This window comes from Lissotriton helveticus, chromosome 1_1, assembly GCF_964261635.1.
Source record: "Lissotriton helveticus chromosome 1_1, aLisHel1.1, whole genome shotgun sequence".
In the NCBI taxonomy this organism is placed as follows: Eukaryota; Metazoa; Chordata; class Amphibia; order Caudata; family Salamandridae; genus Lissotriton; species Lissotriton helveticus.
The window spans coordinates 1,602,167,555-1,602,191,247 of record NC_136057.1 but is presented as its reverse complement, the minus strand read 5'-3'; the positions used below and the strand labels follow the sequence as shown (position 1 = coordinate 1,602,191,247).

At 46.3% G+C, this 23,693-nt stretch overlaps 2 protein-coding genes across 10 annotated transcripts in view; one reads left to right on the top strand and one right to left on the bottom strand.

Moving 5' to 3' along the window:
- The window catches only part of AMHR2 (anti-Mullerian hormone receptor type 2), a 1,194,741-nt gene that overhangs the window by 774,913 nt on the left and 396,135 nt on the right, over positions 1–23,693 (bottom strand). The window lies entirely within an intron of this gene.
- The window catches only part of LOC144829016 (uncharacterized), a 313,846-nt gene that overhangs the window by 19,306 nt on the left and 270,847 nt on the right, over positions 1–23,693 (top strand). Inside the window, exon 1 of one of the 3 annotated variants that reach the window (XR_013610583.1) lies at positions 16,039–16,173. The exons of the other annotated variants lie outside the window; for them this stretch is intronic. The gene's annotated coding sequence lies outside the window, so the exon portion shown is untranslated. Of the gene's footprint in view, positions 1–16,038; positions 16,174–23,693 lie in introns of those variants that run through there. 3 annotated transcript variants of the gene reach the window in all.

Here is a 23,693-nt window from a genome sequence, read left to right as displayed (position 1 = left end):
GCCTACCAGTATGGATGACATGTGACTCCTACACTTTTAGTCCTTTGGCTTATGTAACATTTCCTATACACTGATTTACACAAGTATGATTGATTGTCTGTGTAATGTGTGTGTGATGCAAAGTGCTCTGACATACTTTAATGGTATGAGTAGCGGTATATAACGAATTCAATGCATCTGAGAGAGAGTGGTTATGGAGACTTGGTCACTGTTAAAGGGTGCTAGTGAGAGAATCTGTGGTGTAGGTGGTCATTGGGGGCGCCAACTAACGTTGTCGCACTGGGTGCCATCAGCACTAAAGCCAGCCCTGCCCCCTGGGGACGCCCATGCCACTATGCATTACACATGGTGCTCAAGCCACTGTTCCTCTCCAGCTCACACTCTCTGTTCTAGTCTGAAGCTCCTTTGCGTCCCAGGGCTCAGTAGGACAAGACGCGGGCTTCATTTTCCTGCACCGTCCCTTTGGCACGCTCTTCTAGGTGAACTCCTGTGCATCTCATTGCACGTCACATCTAGACAACACCTGGAGACTCTGCTCTTTTCTAGATCCTTCTGAGTACCCTCTGCCCCCCTCTCCCCTCCATCTTATAATTTAGTCAGAAGCGCCAGGAGACCTCAGGCTTTATAGCGTGCTCTGACACAATAACAAGATTGAGGCAAAGTCTTTTCAAATAATTGTTGGATTATAGTGATGGACTGCCTACAACAGTTGCTGTTAAGTAAATTACTAAGCAGAAAGAATAGTCACATTTGAATAAAAGAGTATATTTTAACATAGGCACCGCTCTGACATAAAATGGTGGGCATCAATGTATGATTTTTGTTTTAATAATTTGCATTTATCAAGAAAGATAACACAAACAGAAAACGAATGGAAATGAAGTGTTAGGCATAAGTCAGTACAGAGGGGGATATCCAGATGGGCTAGGAAGCGTGGATGCTAAGAGGAGAGGGGCTGAGTCCATGTGTAGTCACCGCTGTAGTCCAGAGCAGGGAGGAGGCGCAACGAGCAGGCATATCTAAGATGTATCCATGAGTAGAAATGATCATACAACCCTTCTGAGTCTTACTCATTGAGAGTAAGAGCAACTCGTTCTGGGCACCAACCTGCATTGCCGCAACATTACAGATTTCTCATGCAAATCAGGGATGTATTCTTTAAAAATATTTTTTTTGTCACTTAACGTTTTCTTGCGCCCAATGGTATAGATAGCCAAAGAGCAGAAAGTTTACATCCATGTGACTGATAGGCAGGGCCACTGGAATTATGCAATTGTGCGGCGATTTTTGCATAATTGTGTATTTGCTGCATTTGTTGCATAATCCAACATTTGCCGCATAATCTGCAGAGTTTAAGAAAAAAATTGTTTCTAGCTCAAACGGTTCAAAAGTTAGTAAAAACTCAGCAAAACATGTTGCCGGGCAGTTGAAAGTCCTTTGCAAAGGTTGACTGATCAACTTTCTGTAGCTTGATGCTATATTTGGGTGTTTAACTAGTACTAATGAGGTGCAACTAATGCCCAAACAGTGTTAACAAGTTTAAAAATGACAACATGAAGTTATACTGTCACAAAATGTGCCACATAATTTGCTTTTTCTTGACGCATAATTCTCTCAACCTTGCCGCTTTATGTGGCCCTCCCTACCTCATAATTACAGTGGCCCTGCTGTTAGGGTAGCCCTGCTGAGTGCCTCATATTCTACTCACAGCGTACAGTGTGATTGGTGGAGTAAGGCTGGGCCTGCCTTACCCGTGTGCTCTAGACTAAGATGCTGTGGCTGCGCTTGTGTGGTGAATGTGGCCTCAGTGAGTTCAGCCCTCTGTGAGGACTGTAGACAGACAAAGTGAGGAAAGCATCTGGCTGCCGACGGCAGAGCCACTTTTCGCAGCTACCTCTCACCACTGGCGGGCCCCAAAATGAAGGCAGTGCCTCATGCACACTTAAGGGTCTCCCAACCTGTGCACTAGAGTCTGAGCCCGCGCTGGTGTCAAAATGAGACGGTCAGAGAGAGAAAACAGTAAAACTCGGGGAGTCATGCAATGACACAGAAATGAGTATGAAAACATAACACAAACTCAGCGTAGCAGGTACTCCTGAGTAGACTGGGGAAGATATTTCCATATCATCCTGCCAAAAAGATGTCTGCTTTCCTCACCTGCACTAAGTTACTATCTGGTGACGTCAGAAACAAGGGTTTAGTGGGGCAGCGATGACCAAGCAGTTCAAATTTCCACTCTGACCTAATGTTAGAATTGCCATACGTGCTCCAAGACTGCTTGAGCTTGATAAAGGTAACCAAGTTAAGTAACACCAGTACAAGGGGTAAATGTAATTTGTGAGGTATATAGTAAAAATGGTTGTAGAAACATGTTTCATTTTCATGTATCATCCCCTTCCCTAATTACCAAAAATACAGTACAAAAGGTCAAAAATCCATAATTAGGTACTTTGTAACGCGACAAAAAAGGCAATCCATACATCCTTTTTCAACTTTGGGCTGAATCTCTTTTTCTGTCCATCTGTTCACAGTTATTCTTAATCACAGCCAACTAAATAGCCAGTAGGTGCTTAGAAGAATGTAAGGTCTAAATGTAGTGGTTGTGAGATTTGCAAAATTGAGGACCCCTATTCCGAGATCCTTCGCATACATAGACCTTCTAGGCAGGGGACACCACAAGTTGTAACTAACATCCTAAACCTCAGGACAGGAAGATTTCCAGGATAGCACAGGTACTGGTCCAGTAACCGAAGTAAAGAGCAGCACAATGGACTACTTATTAAAACTACGTGGGTGCCCTAAGGATAGGAAATGTTGTGCCTTGATCCCTGTTAGAAACCTCTGGCAAGCTAGTCAGTTTGTAGCACTTAATATTCATCCTGTTCCTTCACCACTTGAAATGCCCCGGTTGGGAAATATGCGCTCCTCCGGGGCTTCCCTGCTTCCACTGGCCCCTTTGCTGCCTTCTGCTTGTCAAATCCAACATTAAGTTAACCTAGAAGCGCAGCAGGTGCTTCAAGTACCTCAGGTCTGTGAGGGAACCAATCAGATGTTCCAGGGTCAGCGTCGCGCACAACAACCATTTCTCAGTGTAGCTGGAAACCGAGGAACCAGCTGACCACAACATGTAAAATGGCTGTTGCATACTGGAGTGCTGGTGGTTGCCGGGTCGAGGAGGGGCTAGCTTGCAGGACGAGGGTGTGGGTGCACACAGTCCATATCATCCTTGTGGAAGGAAACCACCGTTTTTCTCTGGGAGAAACGTACGAGGACAATAGCTGCATAACGTAAAACACAGATTAAAAAATAAATAAATCATTTTGTCCGACAAAACATATTAGTCTACGCAAGACAGTGAGGTACATGGGGGCGGTCAGAGTAGCAATCAATAAGGAATTCTTCAGCGCCGGAGTGACTGGTGGCATAGTAAGTATCCTTAGGGCACAGTACGAGAGGACCAGCATAGTGTCTGTCAGTCACTGCCTTATTTTGCTGCTCATCTTTTTATTCACTCTCAGGTGTGCATTGATAGGAGATTTATATATTTATAGTGTTCTGGCGTGTGGTGCTTGCATCAGGAATTGCCTTTTGTTAAAGGTGTAAATTGTACTTCCAGGTTTCGGCGGCAGTCGTTTGTCTCTCTGTCCTTTGTTGTTTTCATGACTCCGCTGGTTTCTACGGTGGCTGCTGTTTGTTCGCGATGGGTCAGGTTCTTGGCTCTAGTGAAAGGCGCCCTTCGGCTGCTTTGTAGTGCTAAGAAGTGTACGTTTCTTCAGTTTACAACAGGCGTCTGTCTCTTTCTCTGGTGTTGTTTTTGTCCTCAGGCTGCTCCCCGCCCCTTCTCACCTCTCTGAGAGCCAGTGCCCCCTTTGATCCTCTACCTGCCGCCCACCCTCTCCCCCGCCGCTTCTCCCGGTTCACACCTGAACCTCACCTCCAGCTCGCATTTTCAGAGAGGGCCCCGGGCTCCCTATCACCGACATGAGGAGGAGGAAGAGAGAGGGGCGACAGAGGAAGACTTGGTGGGGTCGGGGAGACGGATACGGTGGGGGGTGAGAGTGAACGAAGAGGGGGGAGAGAAAGAGAGAGAGAAGCAGTGGGGAAAGAGACCGAGCAGTAGGGAGGAAGGAAGATGAGAGAGCAAGTGGAGGGAGAGTGGGGGGTCTGGGTGAGGGAGAGCAGCTTCAGAGAAGTGAGACCTGTGTCCTAACTCCGCCAGTGAAGACAGCGGGTCCAGGGCAAGAAGATCCGGACCAGCAGATCCTCCCTGAGCAGGGAGACGGCGCGATACACAATCAGAATGTAGTGTTCAACTTTTGGGGTGCCGGGGGTAACTTTAGGGTTCAGGGTGGGTGTGGGTTTTAAGGTGTCAGGGAGTAATTTTAAGGCTTACGGTGGGTGAAGGATTGTGGTGCCAGGGGGATAATTTTAGGATTCAGGGTGGGTATGGGTTTTGGGGGACCAGGGGGGTAATTTTAGGGTTCAGGGCGGGTACGGGTTTTGGGGTGCAAGGGGGAAATTTTAGGATTCAGGGCGGGTATGGGTTTTGGGGAGCCAGGGGGACAATTTTATGGGTCGGGTGGGTATAGGTTATGTGTGCCGGGGGGGGTAATTTTAGGGTTTAGAGTGGGTATGAGTTTTGGGGGGCAGGGGTAATTGTAAGGTTCAGGGTGGGTATGGGTTTTGGGGTGCTAGGGGGTAATTTTAGGGTTCAGGGTGTGTGGGGTTTTGGGGTGCCAGGGGCGTAATTTTAGGGTTCAGGGAAGGTATGAGTTTTGGGGGGGTGGGGTAATTTCAGGGTTCAGGGTGGGTATGGGTTTTGGGGTGCTAGGGGCTAATTTTAGGGACCAGGGCAGGTATGGATTTTGGGGGGCCACAAAAGAAAGAGATGGCTGTGGCACAGCAACCCTATGGTGTATGAGATCATATGCGGCCTGCTTCCTGCCCCCCATGGCTCCTCCTGCACCCCAGTGTTTCTTGTGCCCCACCTGGCACACATCATGTCGGAGGATGGTGATGACGTTAACATTTTGCCCCCCCCTGGAAAAATTTCTGCGGACGCCCATGGCCTCAGGTTTAAAAGCATACGGGTCGATGAAACACAACCAATGCAGGTCAAATGATCTGCGTTGTCCGTGTGTGTCAGAGCGTGGCAGTCCCAGCTGTAGGTGGGCGTGCCTAGCTGTTGGGGACCGAGCGGTCTGAGGCTGTGCTTGAGCACAGGAGGGAAAGGAGTGTTCTAATGGGTGCCAATGTATCGAGGGCTGACTGCGCTAGGAGGCTGCCGCTCGAGCACCGAAGGGAAAGGCATACGAAATGGGAAAACACTTTAAAAGGACCAGGAAAATGGCCATACATCGGGTAGATGTATCGAACATATTACCATTCCCAGTCCAGCGGCAACCTGGTAAAACATAGAGAGGGCTAATAAAGCACAAACAATGCGAGAAATAATATCTCATGAAAGTGAGATTGGTCAAGCTTTAGATGTATGGGGACACACCAAATCGCAATGTAAGATGTAACAAAACAAACCTCCGTTATTTGTCCCTCCTGCCAAGCGGAAAAATGAAACAAGGAGGGTTATCTTTTAGAGCAGGGTTGAGGGACATATCATAATGGATGTTTTGTAAACAGAAGCTAACCCACAGTATGTGTACTACTAGAGCCGTACACTATGCTTATGGGATTGAAATGACTATTTGAAATCTGTCCAGGGAAAATTGTAATTCAATCCTGTGTGGTCGCTCTGGAGGGAGAACACCCAGCATTTTTCCTACCCATACAGTCTCCTTGAGATATCGTGGCCGTGAACGGTTTAAATAACAGCTCTTTTAAGATCTGTGGTGGTGTGATTTGTAGTGCTAAAGTGAGAGCTAAGTATTGTGGTCAGTCTTTTACACCTGATGTTACTCTGGTGCTCACTGAACCTGGTCTTTACTGCTCATGTGGTCATCCCCACACATCTAAGCTCACACAGTCAGGTTATCAGATACATGAAGTTTTTGGATTAGTAATTAGTGTTTTCTCTTGTCACCACTCCCTGTTGAGACCAAGTTGCAGGGTTTTTGTAGCTTGGGTAAGGGGGCATACATTGCACCTCCCACAGGGAAAGTGGCCAATGATGGGTTCCACCCCCACTCACTAGATGTTTGTCTGTGTATTTACACTCCGCGGTCTAGTGTGAACCACAAAATCTCGGATGTTGTTTGTGCACTTGTAGTCATTCTAGATTCACCTATATTAAGAATCGACCATTGTTTCTTAATCACCTTCATAATTTTGTTAGAGGCCTATGTGAATGTTGTCAAGCAAGTAAGTTGAAAGATTGGCAGTTTCCCTGTTGGGGCCAAAATGGCCTCACTGTGGTTATTAGAAGCTCGCTTGATTAGGTGTCTTGAGTATTCTAGTACCAATCGTTGTTGCTCTAGTTTATCTGCTTGTTTGCTGAAATTGCCAATCTCACTGCAATTCTGCCTGAGTCTTAAGAATTGTCCATAAGGTAGGTTGGACCTCAGAGAGCGAGGATGGTGACTCCCGAATAACAAATGGCTACTCCGATCTGTTGGTCTGTTAAATGTCCTTGTCTTGAGTTGCCCTCCTTCCAAAGATATAAGCAGATCCAGGAAGGCTAATTGGACATCTGATATATGCCTAGTAAATTTCAGATGAGGGTCAATGGAATTCATCTTAAATATCTGTGGAATCCCCTTTCCAGATGATCAAGATATCGTCTATGCATCTCTGCCACAATTGGATCCTAGTCCTAAAGGGGTTAGTTTCAGTCAGTATGGAGGTCTCTTTGAAATGGTGCATGTATAAACATGCCAAGCATATTATAAGACCAATCCGTCCTCCAATTGAAAAATGTTTTCCTTAAGTGCTAAAGTAGCACAAGTCATTACAAAATTAATTTGGTTAGTGGAATTCCAATCTCCTGCTCTCATAACTTCCTCAATCACTTGGAGGGAGGCCTCTTGTATAATATTTGTATTCAATGCTTCCACATCTAGTGTGACCAGGAGGTCAACCACCTCCATTAGATTCAGAACATCCATGGTTTCCTTCAGGTATGTAGGTGTCTTTTCGACAAAGGGATGGAGAAAGTGGTTGCAGAAACTTGAAAGGGGCTCCAGTTGTGATCCAATCCCTGGGACGATCGGGCATTCCGGTGGTGGACACACTTCCTTGTGGATCTTGGGCAGACAGTAAAAATATGGTGTCTTTAGATTTATATTCAGGGCGAAATCCGTCTCGTGATTAGAAATCTATCCATTGGTTACCCCTTCATTCACAAGTGTTGTGATCAGTAGTCGTAGTCTAGGAGTAGGATCCCGATTCAAAGGTCTCTAATGGTCAGTGTTTTGTAACAGCCACAGACATTCATTTGTGTTTTCATAACAGTCTGTTCAAAAGTGGTCACCTCACTTGGCAGGGTTATGATTGTGGGGTTGAAAGTCGAAGGTTCCTGTAATCCTGCATCCTCGACCCCGGGGAGATTCCCTTTGTCTTTGAAGAAGAACTGCAATCTTATATTCCAAAAGAATCGTGCCAGTTCACAATTCAGCTGGAATTGGTCTACTCGGGGAGTGGGCACAAAACCCAGGCCTTTGTATAGGGCTGAACGTTCGGCCTCACTTAAGGTCCAGGTAGAAAGTTTGACGATCAGGTTGTGTTCCTCTGGTTCTTGCCTCTGCTCCGTAGTACCATTTGGGTTTCTTCGAGTTGGCATTGCACTTCCTTGCGTCTGCCTCGGTTTCTTCCTCTGCCAGTGTCCTGACCTCTTCCTAAAAATGTCGGGTTTTAATGTCATTGGCATCTTGGGATGAAAAAACAAAGTAAGGCGGTTGCCACATCAGCTGTTGCTAGTAGGGAAAGGAAGGACTCATAAAGAGTGGGGGTCCCTGGAATCTTGTCAAGTTTTTGTCACCAGCCTAACTCCCTGATCATGAGCTCCCACTAAAACTTCTGTTTTTCTTACAATAGGCGGAGACCTCATCAGAAGATGTTGATTGAACATCCCTTTCAAAGTCATATTCGCTATAATGAAAAACTTTCCCTTGGCTGAACTTCCCAACAACTTTTGTGCAACTTAGATAGTTTCTGTTGTGTGAGGTATTCCTTGGTCTCATTCGTTTAAGCCTTTATCTCAGCTAACCTGGATTTGAATAGTGTATTTTGACTGTGGTTTTTAAAGAGCTTTCAGGTGTTGTTATCTGAATCATGACCGCATCTGATAATCGCTTGGTGGTGCTAATAATTAACACCAACCAGTCTCTAGCACGCTTCAATCTTGGTCCCGTCTTTACAGAAAGCATGGTCCTCAAGGAAAATGTGGGGGACCAATAAACTATTAGGTGCTGCATTAGCCCTCAAATATTCTGTGAGGATCGTGCCATATAAGGCAATTTTTACTAGTTTCTTTTTCAAAGGGCAAATAGCATATCCTAATCTCCCTTAAGGCTGCCTGACAGAGCACTGCCATAATTAACCAGGAGTGAGGGTGTTCTCAGAATAGCCTCGACAATACCACAGTCAAAGCTCAAACCCTGTAAGTCAGTCAGGTTTTTTTAAAAGGGGAGGAATGTGTCAGGTGGTGGGAGGTGAGGTAGTAGTAGTGGTAAAATGGATTGTGTGCTGATGTGAATAAGAGTGACAAAAAGACCGAGTTAGAGTCTCAAGGTTTTCTTATTGCAATGTCCCAAAGCTGAGCAGCTGTGCTAGGTATATATCACAAGATAGAATGGGTAGATTACCGGCCCAGTATTCACTCTCCCAAACGAATCGAAGTTAAACCACAGTATATTGTTCTGAGAAGATTCAGCCCTAGAGAAATTATCCCTAGCTGAGTGCGGGTACTCTGAGAAGCATGTGCCTTTGTGAACAGTTGCCTTCACTCACCCGAAGGTGACATGCTTCATCATTGTGCTGTGCTCCTCGCCAGGCCCAGGGCTGCCTCGTCCCACAGCTACGGTATGACCTTAGTACTTTCATTTCCCCAGATTACTACATTACATCGGATCTATCTGGATATATCACCCTCTTACTGTCCTGGGACCAATACCTTACAGACGTACAGGAAGTTCCTTGACCTAGAGGTATGTCCATTACGCACATCACTTTGACTAATGGTAGTGCTCATCATTTCTATCGTTTACACTGATTTTCTTTCCATTGGCCGTTATCTCTGAACTTCACGTTCTGGAACAGTTTTTTCTACACTGTTCTCAGGATCAATGTTCCTCTTCATTTGACAAGACTCTGGCAATGTTGCCTCTGGTAAGCTGGCCCTCGCCTATATTGCTTATTCTTGCGTGTCACACTTAGATACCTGGGTGTGCGTTGCACTTCATCTGACTCTACCCTGTTGTGTTCATGGATTGAATTTCTCCACCCTGCTCTCTTTTCCTCCCTTTCCCTTACCCCACCCCTCATCCCACCATGTTCACGCACAACAGGATGTCATTGCGGTTCCTTCCCATTCACCATTCTCTCCCCTCTTTATATTCACTTGCATTCCCTCACTCACCTTCTCTCACTGAACTACTTTCTACGGTCGGCAATAGTCTAGATCGTCTTCACTTTCTATCATTCTCCTTTCTACTCTTCTCTTGTTCTAGATATGTTGTCTTTCTTTACTGGTTTCTAAAGTACCTTTACATTGTATGATATTGCAGCCCTGAAGAAGCCCATGTTTGGGCGAAACGCGTTGGCGGTCTATCTGGTGCACGCTCGAAATAAAGGAGTGGAAAGACTACAACGATCATGTCTATTCTTTGCTTTTCCAACTGTATACTCAACTGTATTCCTATAACAGAATGTTTCTATTTATGGTCAAGTGGCAGCTGACCATTTGAGGCGGGCAATACTCAATACCTCGTGACTATACTGGGCAGTGCAATTCTATATAACCCGGCTGCTTCCTCTGGTGCTAATTACAATGGTGTTATTTAAAGTTAACCAAACGAGTGCTACTGTTAATGTTACCAAACATTGATAATCGCTAGTGTGATGGCTGAAGTAACGGAACCTGGATATTGTCTTGGATCCCAACAAGCCTGATCAGGTTCTTCTCAAGAAAGAATGCTTGCAAGAGTGGCTAGGCAGTATTCTAAATGGGAGACAAGGTTCCCTAAAGTTTTTACAGATACACTGGAAAAAATGTAATGATTCAAGCTCAAAATACAATTGAAGTTGAACATATTTTCTCTGGTGCATAAGATTTGAAGAGTATCACTTATGGTTAGACTTGAATTGCACAAAGAACTTGACATATTGTGCTCTCAAAGTATAATTAAACCCAAAGAAGGATCTGAGGGGTAACCGAATCTGGTTTTAGCCCACAATCAAAATGGGTCTTTGAGAATAGGTGTAGACCTGAGAGATCTGAATTCTAGAAAATGGTTGGAGAGGCATCCTTTACCAAACATTGCATAAAGTCAAACAAAGATCAAGGAAGCGAAGGTGTTCACAACCATAGAAATGACTGCTGCTTATCATCAAATACATTTAAATGAGGATTCCGGTCACTTGACTTAGTTTGTAACCCCTGAAGGTGCTTTTAGTTTTAAGCATATACCTTTTGGCTAAGCTTCCACATGTGCTGTGTTTTATCGGTTGATGGAGATGTTCAGTGGTATGAGAGGTGTAAAGTGCTTTCAGAATGATCTCTTGATTAATGCTGAGAATAGAGCAGACCACGGCAGGCAGGAATGTTGCCCAAGACCTTCCTGATTTGGAAAAGAAAGTAATTACCCTCAAGACGGAAAAGTGCAAATTTGGAACATCAAGTGTTGATATTTGTGTTACAAATTATCTGGTCAGGGTATAGACCAAAAAAGACATTGGTCAGGGCGATTGTTGAAGCTCCTGTTCTTAGAAATCAAGATCAGCTCATTTCTTTTAATGGGTTTGATGGAATTTTATTCCTGTTTCATCATAAACCTTTGGTAGACTTGCTTAGTACTAGGGAGCAGACAAGGCAACACCTAGAGTCAAGTGGCAGTATAGGTTGCAAGAATGTGATTAATATGTGAAGTGCACAGCAAAAGCGTTATTCTAGGGAAGAATAGCGTCCCCACTCTGCACTCCATTTAGGAGAGTTTGAAGAGAAGTCCTTCATCAGGGGAATACACTTTACATGGTGTAATCTGAAGGACATATTCTCCAGATGAAGGGCTTGTCCCGAAATGCAATGGGATTCCAATCAAAAGCATTGAATTTCAATTATAGTGTGTGGTTTAACACTACGAACAAGAATGGTTCAAAATAAATAAAGAATAATTTACGTGTATACAAATCCTACTGACTACTAAGTGAATACTAGTAAAGAAATATATGAACACAAGCTTCAAACTTTCCTAATTGGAGTGCAAAGTGGGGACGCTATTCTTCCCTAGAATAACGCTATTACCATGCACAAATATTTACGCCTTAGATCGGAGGGCGATACCCACCTGCACCCAACACCTTTAAAAAGAAGATTTAAAAGAAATAAGAAACACTATTTGAATACTAATAGGAGCGTGACTATCTTCATTTTGTATTATTATTTGAAGTACATACCTGGTGCTTAGAATATTTTGGCAGATTGTTTGTCTTGGTAGTTGGTGGATAACATAATTAAAAATGAAGGAAGTGACAAAGAAAGAATTGAGATTGGAGTTGCCACTAGAAGTGGCATTCCTGAACAGGAATTGATTGATGCACTTTCCAAGGATGATGTATTCAGGAAGTCATGGGTTTTGTTGGTAAGGTTGGCCAACTTCAAAGGTGTCTAATGCTGATGTTGATACTTTTCAACATGTACCGCCCAAACTTTTCATACTAAACAACTTTTTCAGACATTTGGATGTGCTTGTAATTCCAAAATCTTTGCAGGGTAAAGTAGTGGAACTGGCGAATAAAGGCCACATTGGGATTAAAGATATGAAACAATGAATCAGAGAGTTATTTTGGTGGCCTGGTTTGGATACATCAAGGGAACAGTTTGTGAGGTTGTGTGTAAACTGTTCGGCTAGTAACAATTTCCAGGTCACGGTACCAAGCGATGTGAATTCCATACAAGTTTCAGGTAAAATGTTGGTCAAAGATGGCCATTGATTTTAGTGGTCCTTTGCGCATTTAGAGTGGTCACACCAAGTATGGTATTGTAGTAACTGATTACTATTCTCAGTGGCTGGAGGTGAGTTTTGTAGATACTATAACTACATCTAAAGTTGTGTAATTTCTCGAGAAATTGTTTTTGAGGGGAGAATTCCAGAGGAAATGGTATATGATAATGGACCATAAATAATGTCATGGGAATTTGAAGTTTTCTTGCAGAATTTGGGAATCAAACATGTTACAACATCCTTCTATCACCCTAGAACTAATAGTTTGGTGGATAGGTTTAGCAAAGTCATTAATGAAAACATTCAATTATCTTTGGCTAGTAGTCTTGAATGGATGTATGAATTGAAGAATTTATTGTGGGCAATTCGTACCACTTCCAATGTTGATACAAATGTTTCACCATTTGTGCTGCTGAATGGAAGAGATTTTGGAACTAAGATGAATAGGCCTTGGACGATGATCAAGGGTGTGATCCGGTGCTCTGGTCGGACCATAGACTAGCCAAATTTGTGGTCAGGGGCACGGCGAAACCATCCAATCCCGTGTCTCAGCAGCAGGGCCGAGCCCCTAGGGCATATCACCGAGTGACATCAGCTATGCTGGCTCAGGCCGCCCTGGATCACCCTTGCCCCCTTATAGGAGATTTGGAAAGGGATCTGGAATCTCTGCAAGTATGGTTATTAGCCAGGTTAAATGATCTGGCCCCGGAGATGACCCCCCGCTCAACATCCAAACGTGTCTCGGCTCCCTGGTTCACTGCGGCATTGTCGACTGCCCGGCAGCAGTGCAAGGCAGCTGAAAGAGCCTGGCGTTCACAATATGACTCTGTGGCTAGACTGACATACAAGACAGCGGTTAAGGCCTATCACCGGGACATACGTCGAGGAAAAAAAACCTATCTTGCGGGGAGGATAGAGGCTGCCTCCAACTCCTGCAAGGAGATTTTCGCCATTGTCAGAGAATTTATGGCCTCTCGATCTAATGCATCCCAGGGTATGCCCTCTGAGTCCTGGGCTTCGGATCTTGCTAATTTTTTTACTGGCAAGATTAAGCTCATCCAAGACTCTTTTACTCTAGAGGCACCCGCAGGGCTGACTGTTTCCAAGGACGAATCGGGCCTATCGGCCACTTTAGGCCCTGTGCTGGCCGTCTTTCCATCTATCTCAGTCCCTGCTTCCCTGGCGCTTATGGGTAATCTTAAATCTGGTTCGCCTTTGGACCCATGCCCTGCTGAATTCCTGGCAAAAATGGCGGAAGTTATCAACCCGCTGGCCAATCCACTCCTGAATCTCTCATTGACCCAGGGAGTGGTTCCGCAGGCCTGGAAGCAGGCAATGGTCATCCCTCTGCTGAAGAAGCCTGGTATCGATCCTGAGGCTTTGGCAAATTATAGGCCGATTTCTCTCTTGCCGGCCTTTTCGAAAATTCTGGAGAAGCATGTGCACATGGTGCTCTCCAATTTTCTGGAAACTCAGGAGATTTTGCATGCCACCCAATCGGGCTTTCGCCCCAATCTTAGTACGGAGACCGCGCTCCTGGAAGTGTCTGAAGCTATTAAGGGGGCACTGGACTCCGGGGGAAAAGCTATGCTGGTTTTGTTAGATCTGTCGGCGGCCTTTGACACCGTTCCCCATGAGGGCCTTCTCGCAAGACTCTATGAGATTGGCCTACGGGGGACGGTGCTCAGCTGTTTTTCAACCTTCCTAGCTGGCCGCCGACAAACGGTCTGGGCCCCCCCAGACGCCGCCGTGATGCCGCCATTGGGAGTCGGGGTCCCACAGGGCTCTGTACTGAGCCCGACTCTTTTTAACATCTTTATGGCCCCTTTGGCGGCGTTGGCGGAGTCGTTCGGGGCCCAGATCGTATCCTACGCCGACGACACCCAGCTCCTCTTTTCTTGTAAGAGGGGAGGAGACTTTGATGGAGAGAGTATCCGGGATTGCCTTGGGGCTGTTTTTAGATGGTTTCATCTGAACAGCCTCAAGTGCAACTCAGATAAGTCTGAGGTACTCTTCTTCGGGTGTGCGTCGGATCCGGACTGGCAGGCCTGGTGGCCCATTGACATGTTCCCCCCATCTTGTTCATCCCTCATAGCTAAGAACTTGGGGGTCAAGATGGATAAGGATCTGAAGCTAAGGCCTCAGATCCTAGGTGTGACGGGTACATGTTATGGGCTCCTGAAGATGCTCCGGAAGTTTCTGCCTCTTTTGTCTGAGGAACATAGGAAGCTGACTGTGCAGGCTCTGATCGGCTCAAGATTGGATTATTCCAACGTCCTCTACTTGGGCCTGCCAGAGTATCTGCTGCAGCGGCTTCAAGTTGTGCAGAATGCGGCCGCGAGGGCCATCTATGGCCTAAACAGGCGTGCCAGTGCTGCGGGCCTTTTGCGGACCTTACACTGGCTGCCTATCCGAAAACGGATTGCCTTCAAGGCGTTAACTTTGGCCTATAAAGCTCTTCATGCTGTGGGAGCTAAGTATCTCCAAAGGAGACTTGCCTTTTACCACCCGGCTCGCTCTCTCAGGTCAGAATCTCTGTTTCTAGCGGCTGTGCCGCGTGTAAAGAGAGCCCGCATTGGAGGCCGCTCCTTTGGACTGCTGGCTCCACAGTTGTGGAATACTTTGCCGTTGACACTTCGCGGAGCTACTAATTTACTTGTTTTTAGAAAAGGCCTTAAAACGTGGCTGTTTGCCCTCTAGGCTGCTCTTTTTTTTTTTTTTTTTTTGCTTCTCTGCTCTGCTCACGTCGGTGTTTTAATACTGTGTTGTGTTATTCTGCTGTAGGTCTCATTATCAAAAGCGCCGGGACACTCTTTTTGAGTAGCCGCGCGCTATATAAGAATAAATATAACATAACATAACATGACATAACATATGTAGCTGTGAAATGCCAACGTGCTCAAAGATGGTAGTATGAAGTAGTAACTGATACGAAATTGAATGTTGTGGTGGGAGATCTGATTGGAAATAAATTACCTCATCCAAGGAAGGATCCCATTTCTAACCCCTAAGAGGATGGTTCAAGTAGGGAAGAATGCAGTGAGATTGGATGATGGAAAATGTTGGAACAAGGAAAAACTGTCTATGTAACGGGCAGGGGTAGCTAGGGAGGTGAATGAGGGTTATAGTGAGAGCAAACACAAGGAGATGATGGACTGAGCGCTGAAACTTTTCAGACACTCACCCCCAGTTACAGATCTGGGTTGAATCCATCATCGTTATTTTGCTCACTTTGCCACCCCAGTTCAGACATAGCTATATGCAAATCAGTCCTGACCCTGTGCCTCATGGGAGCAGTCCAGCTCGAACTGCCAAGCCATGTCTTCCTTGGACCGGAAACAAGCATCCTGGGACCAGTTTCGGGGTAAAACCCTTCTTCAGCCAGGCTAGCTTGAATTCAGTGGCATAGTGTGATGACACAAAGAAAATCTTCTCCGAAGAGCTTATTGCCACTTAAGTGTCAAGATTATGAGATGTCTTGCAATATATATGTAAATACAATTGGTCATTCGTTTTTAGGAACCTTGTTTTTGCTTTATGTAATTACTGTGGGTCATTAGTTTCTTTAGGAAAATGTATTTTGCTTTGTTCCTAGTCATGTTGGGCTGATGCTGATTCCTGCAAGTATTGTTGTTATGTTAGTTTTGTTTGTTATTTAGAGGGTGAAGATGTGTACGGTCCTGGATTTGATGACATGCCTACTATGATGTAAACTCTTGTTCTAATTCTATGGAATGTTAATGTTTGAACTTGCGTTGCTGATTTACCTTAATGCTGCTGGTCGTACATTTAGGTGCTCAATAAATTAACTTAAATTTCCTTGTATGGACAGCATCTTTTCAGTAGCCTTTCTTCAGATTTACAGTATTCAGATATTTCCTCATCTGTATGATTGGCTAATATGTGCTCTTTCTTTTTTAAATACACAGACAAAGCTGGGATGCAGACGTTTTCTGGGCATTGGGGTGTCTTCTGAACTTGAAAAAGTCTAAGTCTAAACTACATCCAGCAAACAAATCAAGTGCTTATCAGAGCACATTTCAACAAAGACTTCTGCAAGGTATTTTGTTACTGAAGGATAGAATGAGGATTCTTTGGCTGTGCCTAATGGCATTACAAAACAAGGAATCTAGGGGCATATTATCAAGGGGGGCGATAATACTATCGCCCTATTAGCAAGCTGTCGCTAACAGCAGTTAGCAACAGCTTGTAGGCGATAGCGAGCGGTTTGGGGACCGCTTTGCATGTCAGCGATATTTATCGCTAATGACATGCAAAGTGGGCGTACCCAACCTGTTAGCGACTGAAAGCAGTCGCTAACATCGCTATCGCCTATTACCAACACAGGCGTACCGATGGAAATATTCGCGCTAAGCGCGAATATCTCCAAGAACTAACACCTGCTCAGATCAGTTCTTAGACATTATATCCAATGGGAAGTGGATATAATGGCTAAGACCCTGTTAGCGATAATGCTTAAATATCGCTGTATTCTCAGCGATATTCACGGATTTTGTCGCTATCGCTGGGAATTTTATCGCTTTTGAGATAAACATTGCTAATAGCACGTTATCTCAGCGATAAAATCCTGTGATGCGCGGCGATAAAAAAATTGCCACTAACCCTACTTAGCGATAAATATCGCTATTTGTTGATAATATGCCCCCTAGTCTTTTCACTATTTCTCTGCTACCACATTGGGGCTTGAAGTGGTGGTAAGGTACCATCCAGTGTTCACTGCTAAACAAAGATTTAAGGACGGGCTCGGCGCGTCAAGCTCTCTATTGAACTACAGGCATAAAACATAATACATATTTCTGAAATATGTTAAGCACTTCTCAGAGGTTGATTTTCAATGCTAGTGGGGGTGGGGTGGACATTTTAAATCTCTAATTTTAAAGTGAGAGAATTTGCTGCCTACTGTTACCTTTTAATCTGTACTGTGTAATTCTATCTTATCTGTGCATATTCACAACTGGATGATGCCAGACGCCTGACCCCCCCAGCGGTACTGATAAGGTACACTATTCCACAGCTACATTCTTTCAGTCCTCTGACCAGTAGGAGGCCTGGCTGCTGTATTTCCTTCCACATTTAAAAACAGAGTCCTTTTTCCTGTCAAGTTTTTAATTTTTTGAAGGAAGGAAAATGTTACTTACAATTTAAGCATCTGTCTTCAAGTTGTATTGTTGTAGATTTACATGCTCTGCATACTCCTGCCATCTAGTGTTGGATTCAGACGTTTGCAACTTGATTTTGTTCGAAGAAGTATTCTGAGTTATGAGGTGTGGTGTCTTTAGCCCTAGTTATTCTTGAAATATGTGTTCACATGGAACTCATTAAAAAAAAAGAATAATGAATATCACAGGTATTTCTGTGAGGACTTAATCGAAAGAAAAGTCAATGCAAGATTAAAGACATTTTAAAAAAGAGCAACAATAACTCAGCCAGTATGTAAATGGGTTCAGCCAAATTACAACAACAAAAGAGTGACTATTACTGTGAATTCATAAGTGACAGAATGTCCCTACCTAGTGGAAAACACAGTGTGGGAATAAAAAGGTTCATAAGGACAAAAGACTAAAAAAGAAAAAACGTATTTCTTAAAAGAACCCTCACTCACCCTAGTGGTGACATGCTTCATCATGGGGTTCCCACAGGAGGGACCGAATGTCCCCCCTGTGTGCTGCGACGCCTGCGATTGCAGCGGAACGTGTTTCTTTGGAAGTGTTTTTATGAAGTGAGTGCTCAGTGAAGTGAGTGTATATTAAATGATCACAGCTGGACCCAAAAAAGAAAGATCCCCCGGGGGTCCACGCTCGCTAAGGCGCGTCCAATCCAAAGACTCGCCGCCAGTAACCTAAGTTCAGGGCCACTGTATTCCGGACTGCAGTGGCCCTGAACTTAGGTTACTGGCGGCGAGTCGTTGTGTCTAAAAAGGAGCACAACGTGAAGAGATTGCCGCACTGAAAGTCCATGTGGCACGCTTGATTTTCGAGCTACACTTTGTCTCCAGGCGAATCCTAGGAGTACTTGCTGCGGGTAAAACCGTGAGTCTAAAAAAGGAAAGAATTTTATCCTTTTTTCACACTTGTGTCCCCACGGAGTGGACGCGCCTTAGCGAGCGTGGACCCCCGGGGGATCTTTCTTTTTTATATACTGGTCCTGAAGAAAGCTGAGCATAACACGCAGTATACAGCAGAAACATGTTGACCATTTACACCTGGACACTGGGGTTCTAATAAAAACCGCCACGTGGCCTCACTGTTTTTAATGTGAACAGCTGGTCCACTAATAAAGTTTTTTTTGGGTCCAGCTGTGATCTTTTAATATACACTCACTTCACTGAGCACTCACTTCATAAAAACACTTCCAAAGAAACCCGCTCCGCTGCAATCGCAGGCGTCGCAGCACACAGGGGGGACATTCGGTCCCTCCTGTGGGAACCCCATGATGAAGCATGTCACCACTAGGGTGAGTGAGGGTTCTTTTAAGAAATACGTTTTTTCTTTTTTAGTCTTTTGTCCTTATGAACCTTTTTCTTCCCACACTGTGTTTTCCACTAGGTAGGGACATTCTGTCACTTATGAATTCACAGTAATAGTCACTCTTTTGTTGTTGTAATTTGATTAACAGGGGTTGAAGAGTGGTCTCTCAAACCCTTACTCTCCTGTTGATTATATATAATGGGTTCAGCCAAGCAGAGTTTATTTAAAAACCAAATGTACATTTTGGACAATAATTCAAAAAGTGTAGTGATAGAATAGTAGCAAAGAACCCCAGATGTGTAATCGACTAGAACCCCAGAATTAATAAGAGAGGTGAAAAATGGGAATCAGCAAAGAAAGGTGATTGGTTGATACAAAATGAGTCACCAGTTTCAGTTACAAACATGGATACAAAAGATTCAATAATTGTATCTGCAAAAGGCGAGAAACTTTATCTGTCTCAATGATCTTGTTGACGGCGTTTTGACCTTTTCTGGATCATAGGGTCGCATCAGGATTTAAGATGAAAGGGGTTAGCTTGACTGGGAATATAGAATTCCATTTAATTTATGTTGAATATCGTTAAGGAAGGACTCCAATAGCCAATATGGGCATCAATCCCTAAAGACCCATGGTTTGGGTAATCAGTGGACTGAATTGAATAATGCGGCAAGAATAAGACTCAGCGAGGATTAAATCCGGTCTCTGGAAGTGGATTCACGGAAGGCATCAGTCCCTCAAATCCACTGGCAACAGTGATCGGTGGGATTAGGATTATTTGCAAAGAAGGGCTCAATCAGTTAGGGAGGCCCTGCAGGATGCTGATGCTAGGTCCTAGTTGGCAATGAGCATGGGCACTGGCGCTATTGTTTTTTGCCCTGTGGGTGAGCGTACTGATGGAGCATTGAGTAGGAACTTTGATGACTATTCATAAAAGTGTATAAAGAAGGGACAATAATCTGTAGCAACCACTGGCTCTTGGAGAGATGGGTGGGCACATGTAAATCTACAGCACTACATGCTATGAACAAATGCTTATAGTGTAAGTAACATTTTCAGTTTGTAGCATGTGTGCCTGTAGATATACATGCTTTGCAAAGACTGTAAAGCAGTGCTCTTCTAAGCAGTGGTCAGCCAGTGGATGGTGCAGGTGCCTAAAACAAAGCCCTTAGACCCATTCAACCAAGTCTAGGTTGTTTGATAGCTAGAATGTCCACACAGTAGAGTTTAATGAATGTGTATGGAGTGGACCATGTAGCTGCTTGCAAATTTCTGCTGTAGGAATGTTACCCAGGAAAGCCACAGTGGCTTCTTTCCTACGAGTAGAAAGTGGACTGGGCTTAAGAGCAAATGTTCTCTTGACTTTGAGGTAGCAGTTTGGATGAGTTTGACAACCCACTTGGCTATACCCACGGCTTTTAACAAAGGGTGACCTTTGTGAAGTTCTGCAAATGCAAAGAAAAGTTGTTTTACATCAAGGGTGAGAAGTGCCATTTCTGGTACCAAGTCTGGTTGAGTGACAAAGACAGCTTTCTCAATAGACTGGTTGAGGTAGAAGGTGAATATAGGTTAGCGATGGATTTTGGGGTAGGTCCCAAGGATGACTATGATGTTATGGACCTGAAATAAAGGCTCTTCCAAGGTGAGGGCCCAAAACTCGTTAACACACCTTAGAGCAACAAGGAAGGCACCCTTCCTGATAGATATTTTTAGGGGCATGAGTAGTGATTTAAACGGATGGAGGAATCCATCATCCTTAGGAGACATATTACTGTTCTGACTGTTAGATGACGATGTGGCCATAAAAAGAGGCAGTAACCATTGGAAAGCTTATACCCTGGCTTGGCTGGGGTAGGCTTTGCCCATAATTCAGTTAAGGGTAGCATCTAAGAAGGGCTGAATCTACAGCGGCTGGGGTTTGGGGGTGTTTCTAGTAAATCCCAATCTGTGGTTTGAGTATGCTCTTGATCGGTGATCAGCCAATCGTCCTCGACACAACATCACCAGACGTCACCTTCCTCACGGAAACCTGGACGAATGCCTCCTCAGCGCCCGACATCGCCATACCCATCCCGGACGGATACAAGATCACCCGGAGGGATCGCGTCAACCAGACCGGAGGGGGCATCGCCATCGTCCACAGGAACACCATCCGCATCACGACCAACTCCGACGACACCTTCACCGCCGCCGAGCACCACCACTTCCAGATACACACCGACCCCAAGACCACCCTCAGAGGCACTCTCATCTACAGACCCCCGGGACCACGCACACAATTCAGCAAAGCCATCGCAGACTTCATCAGCCCGCACGCCCTCACCTCCGCTGACTACATCCTCCTAGGGGACCTCAACTTCCACCTGGAGAACAACAAGGACCGCAACACCACCACCCTGCTGGACAACCTCGCCAACCTCGGACTCAAGCAACTGGTGAACACCCCCACCCACTACGCCGGCCACACGCTCGACCCCATCTTCTCCTCCAGCAAGCACATCTCCTTCAGCCACTCCACCGGACTTCAGTGGACTGATCACAGCTGCGTCCACTTCAGCTTCAGGAGAACCACGACCCACCACCACCCGCAACAAGTTCCCCGCAGGAGCTGGAGCAAGATCACCGCTGACCAGCTCACCACCTCCCTCAGCCAGAGCCCCCCCGCCAGCACAACGGACCCCAACGAAGCAGCCCGCATCTTCACTCAGTGGCTCACCAACTGCGCCGACGACCTCGCACCACTGAAGAACCCTCCCAGCAGACCCGGCAGCAAGAAAGCCTCGTGGTTCACCAACTAACTCAAAATATCCAAGAAAAACTGCTGCACCCTTGAAAAAGCCTGGCGCCACGACCAGACTACAGAAAACATGACTGCCCTCAAGAACGCCACCCGCACACACCACCAGCTGATCCGCACCACTAAAAGGACAACATTCAAAGAACGACTGGACAACAGCACCCACAACAGCAAGGAACTCTTCAGCATCGTTAAAGAGCTCGCCAACCCCAGCGCCGGAAACAACGACATCACTCCCTCGCAAGACCTCTGCGACTCACTCGCCTCCTTCTTCCACCGCAAGATCGCCGACATACACAACAGCTTCGGCGCACCAACCACGCACCCAACCACTAAACCAACGCCCCCCACCACCACCCTCTGCGCCTGGACCCCGGTCAGCACCAAAGACACCACCCGCACGATGAACACCATACACTCCGGATCCCCACCCGACCCCTGCCCCCACCACGTCTTCAACAAGGCCGACTCCATCATCGCACCCCAACTCGGGGACATCATCAACATCTCCTTCAACACCGCCACCTTCCCGGAGAGCTGGAAGCATGCCGAGCTCAGCGCCCTCCTGAAGAAACCGACAGCGAACCCCACCGATCTCAAGAACTTCCGCCCCATCTCGCTCCTCCCTTTTCCTGCCAAAGTTATCGAGAAGACCGTCAACAAGCAGCTCGCCGCCTTCCTCGAGACGAACAGATCCCTCGACCCCTCACAGTCCGGTTTCCGAGCCAACCACAGCACAGAGACCGCCCTCATCGCAGCCACTGATGACCTCAGATCCCTGCTCAACAACGGGGAAACAGCTGCCCTCATCCTCCTGGACCTCTCTGCAGCGTTCGACACTGTCTGCCACCGCACCCTAATACAGCGCCTCAGCAACATCGGAATCCAAGAGAAGGCACTGGAGTGGATCATCTCGTTCCTCGCTGGAAGAACCCAGAGAGTCCGCCTCACCCCGTTCAGATCCGAGGCCACCAAAGTCATCTGCGGCGTACCACAAGGATCCTCACTCAGCCCCACCCTCTTCAACGTCTACATGAGCCCCCTCGCAGCCATCGCACCCCAACACGACCTTAACATCATCTCCTACGCCGACGACACCCAGCTGATCCTCTCCCTCACCAACGACCCCGCCACCGCCAGAGCCAGCCTACACGAAGGAATGAAAGACGTCGCCGAGTGGATGAAGAACAGACTCAGACAAGACGGAAGTCCTCATCCTGGGATCATCCCCCTCCGCCTGGGATGACTCCTGGTGGCCCCCTGCCCTGGGCACCACCCCCAAGCCAACGGACCATGCACGAAACCTGGGTTTTATCCTGGACTCCTCCCTCTCGATGACCAGGCAAGTCAACGCTGTCTCGTCATCCTGCTTCAACACCCTGCGCATGCTCCGTAAGATCTTCCGATGGATCCCCACCGAAACCAGGAAGACGGTCACCCAGGCACTCGTCACCTGCCGACTGGACTACGGGAACACCCTCTACGCGGGAACCACTGCCAAACTACAGAAAAGACTCCAGTGCATACAGAACGCCTCCGCACGACTCATCCTGGACATCCCCCACCACAACCACATCTCCGTCCACCTGAGAGACCTGCACTGGCTCCCCGTCAGCAAGAGGATCACGTTCAGACTCCTCACCCACGCACACAAGGCTCTCCACGACCTGGGCCCCAAGTACCTCAACAACCGCCTCACTTTCTACACGCCCACCCGCCAGCTGCGATCGACCAGCCTCGCCCTCGCCACAGTACCACGCATTCGCAGAGCCACCGCTGGAGGAAGATCCTTCTCCTACCTGGCGGCCAAGACATGGAACTCCCTCCCCATCCACCTACGGCTGACCCACGACCATCTCTCCTTCAGGAAGCAACTCAAGACCTGACTTTTCGAGCAGTAATGGACCCCTCCCTCCCAGCGCCTTGAGACCCTTCCGGGTGAGTAGCGCGCTATATAAATTGTTTGTTTGATTGATTGATTGATAGGGGAACATGTGGATACCCTGCTTTGGAGATAGGTGGCCACCACAGTTAGGCATTTGGTGAACACCCTTGGGGCTGTGGTGACTCCAAATGGCAATACTTTGAATTGAGAATGTTGACCATTTAAAACAAAGTAGAAATAACAATGGCAGGCGGGATGGATGGTGGTTGAAAGAAGGCATAAAGTTGCATTGCTGCATTGATGCATCAGTGAAATGACATCCTGTGAGGTAGTCATATGGACATATTCTGACAGGATTTCCTTGCTGAATCTTCGACTGAATCTTAGACTCAGCACAATTAGGATTTAGA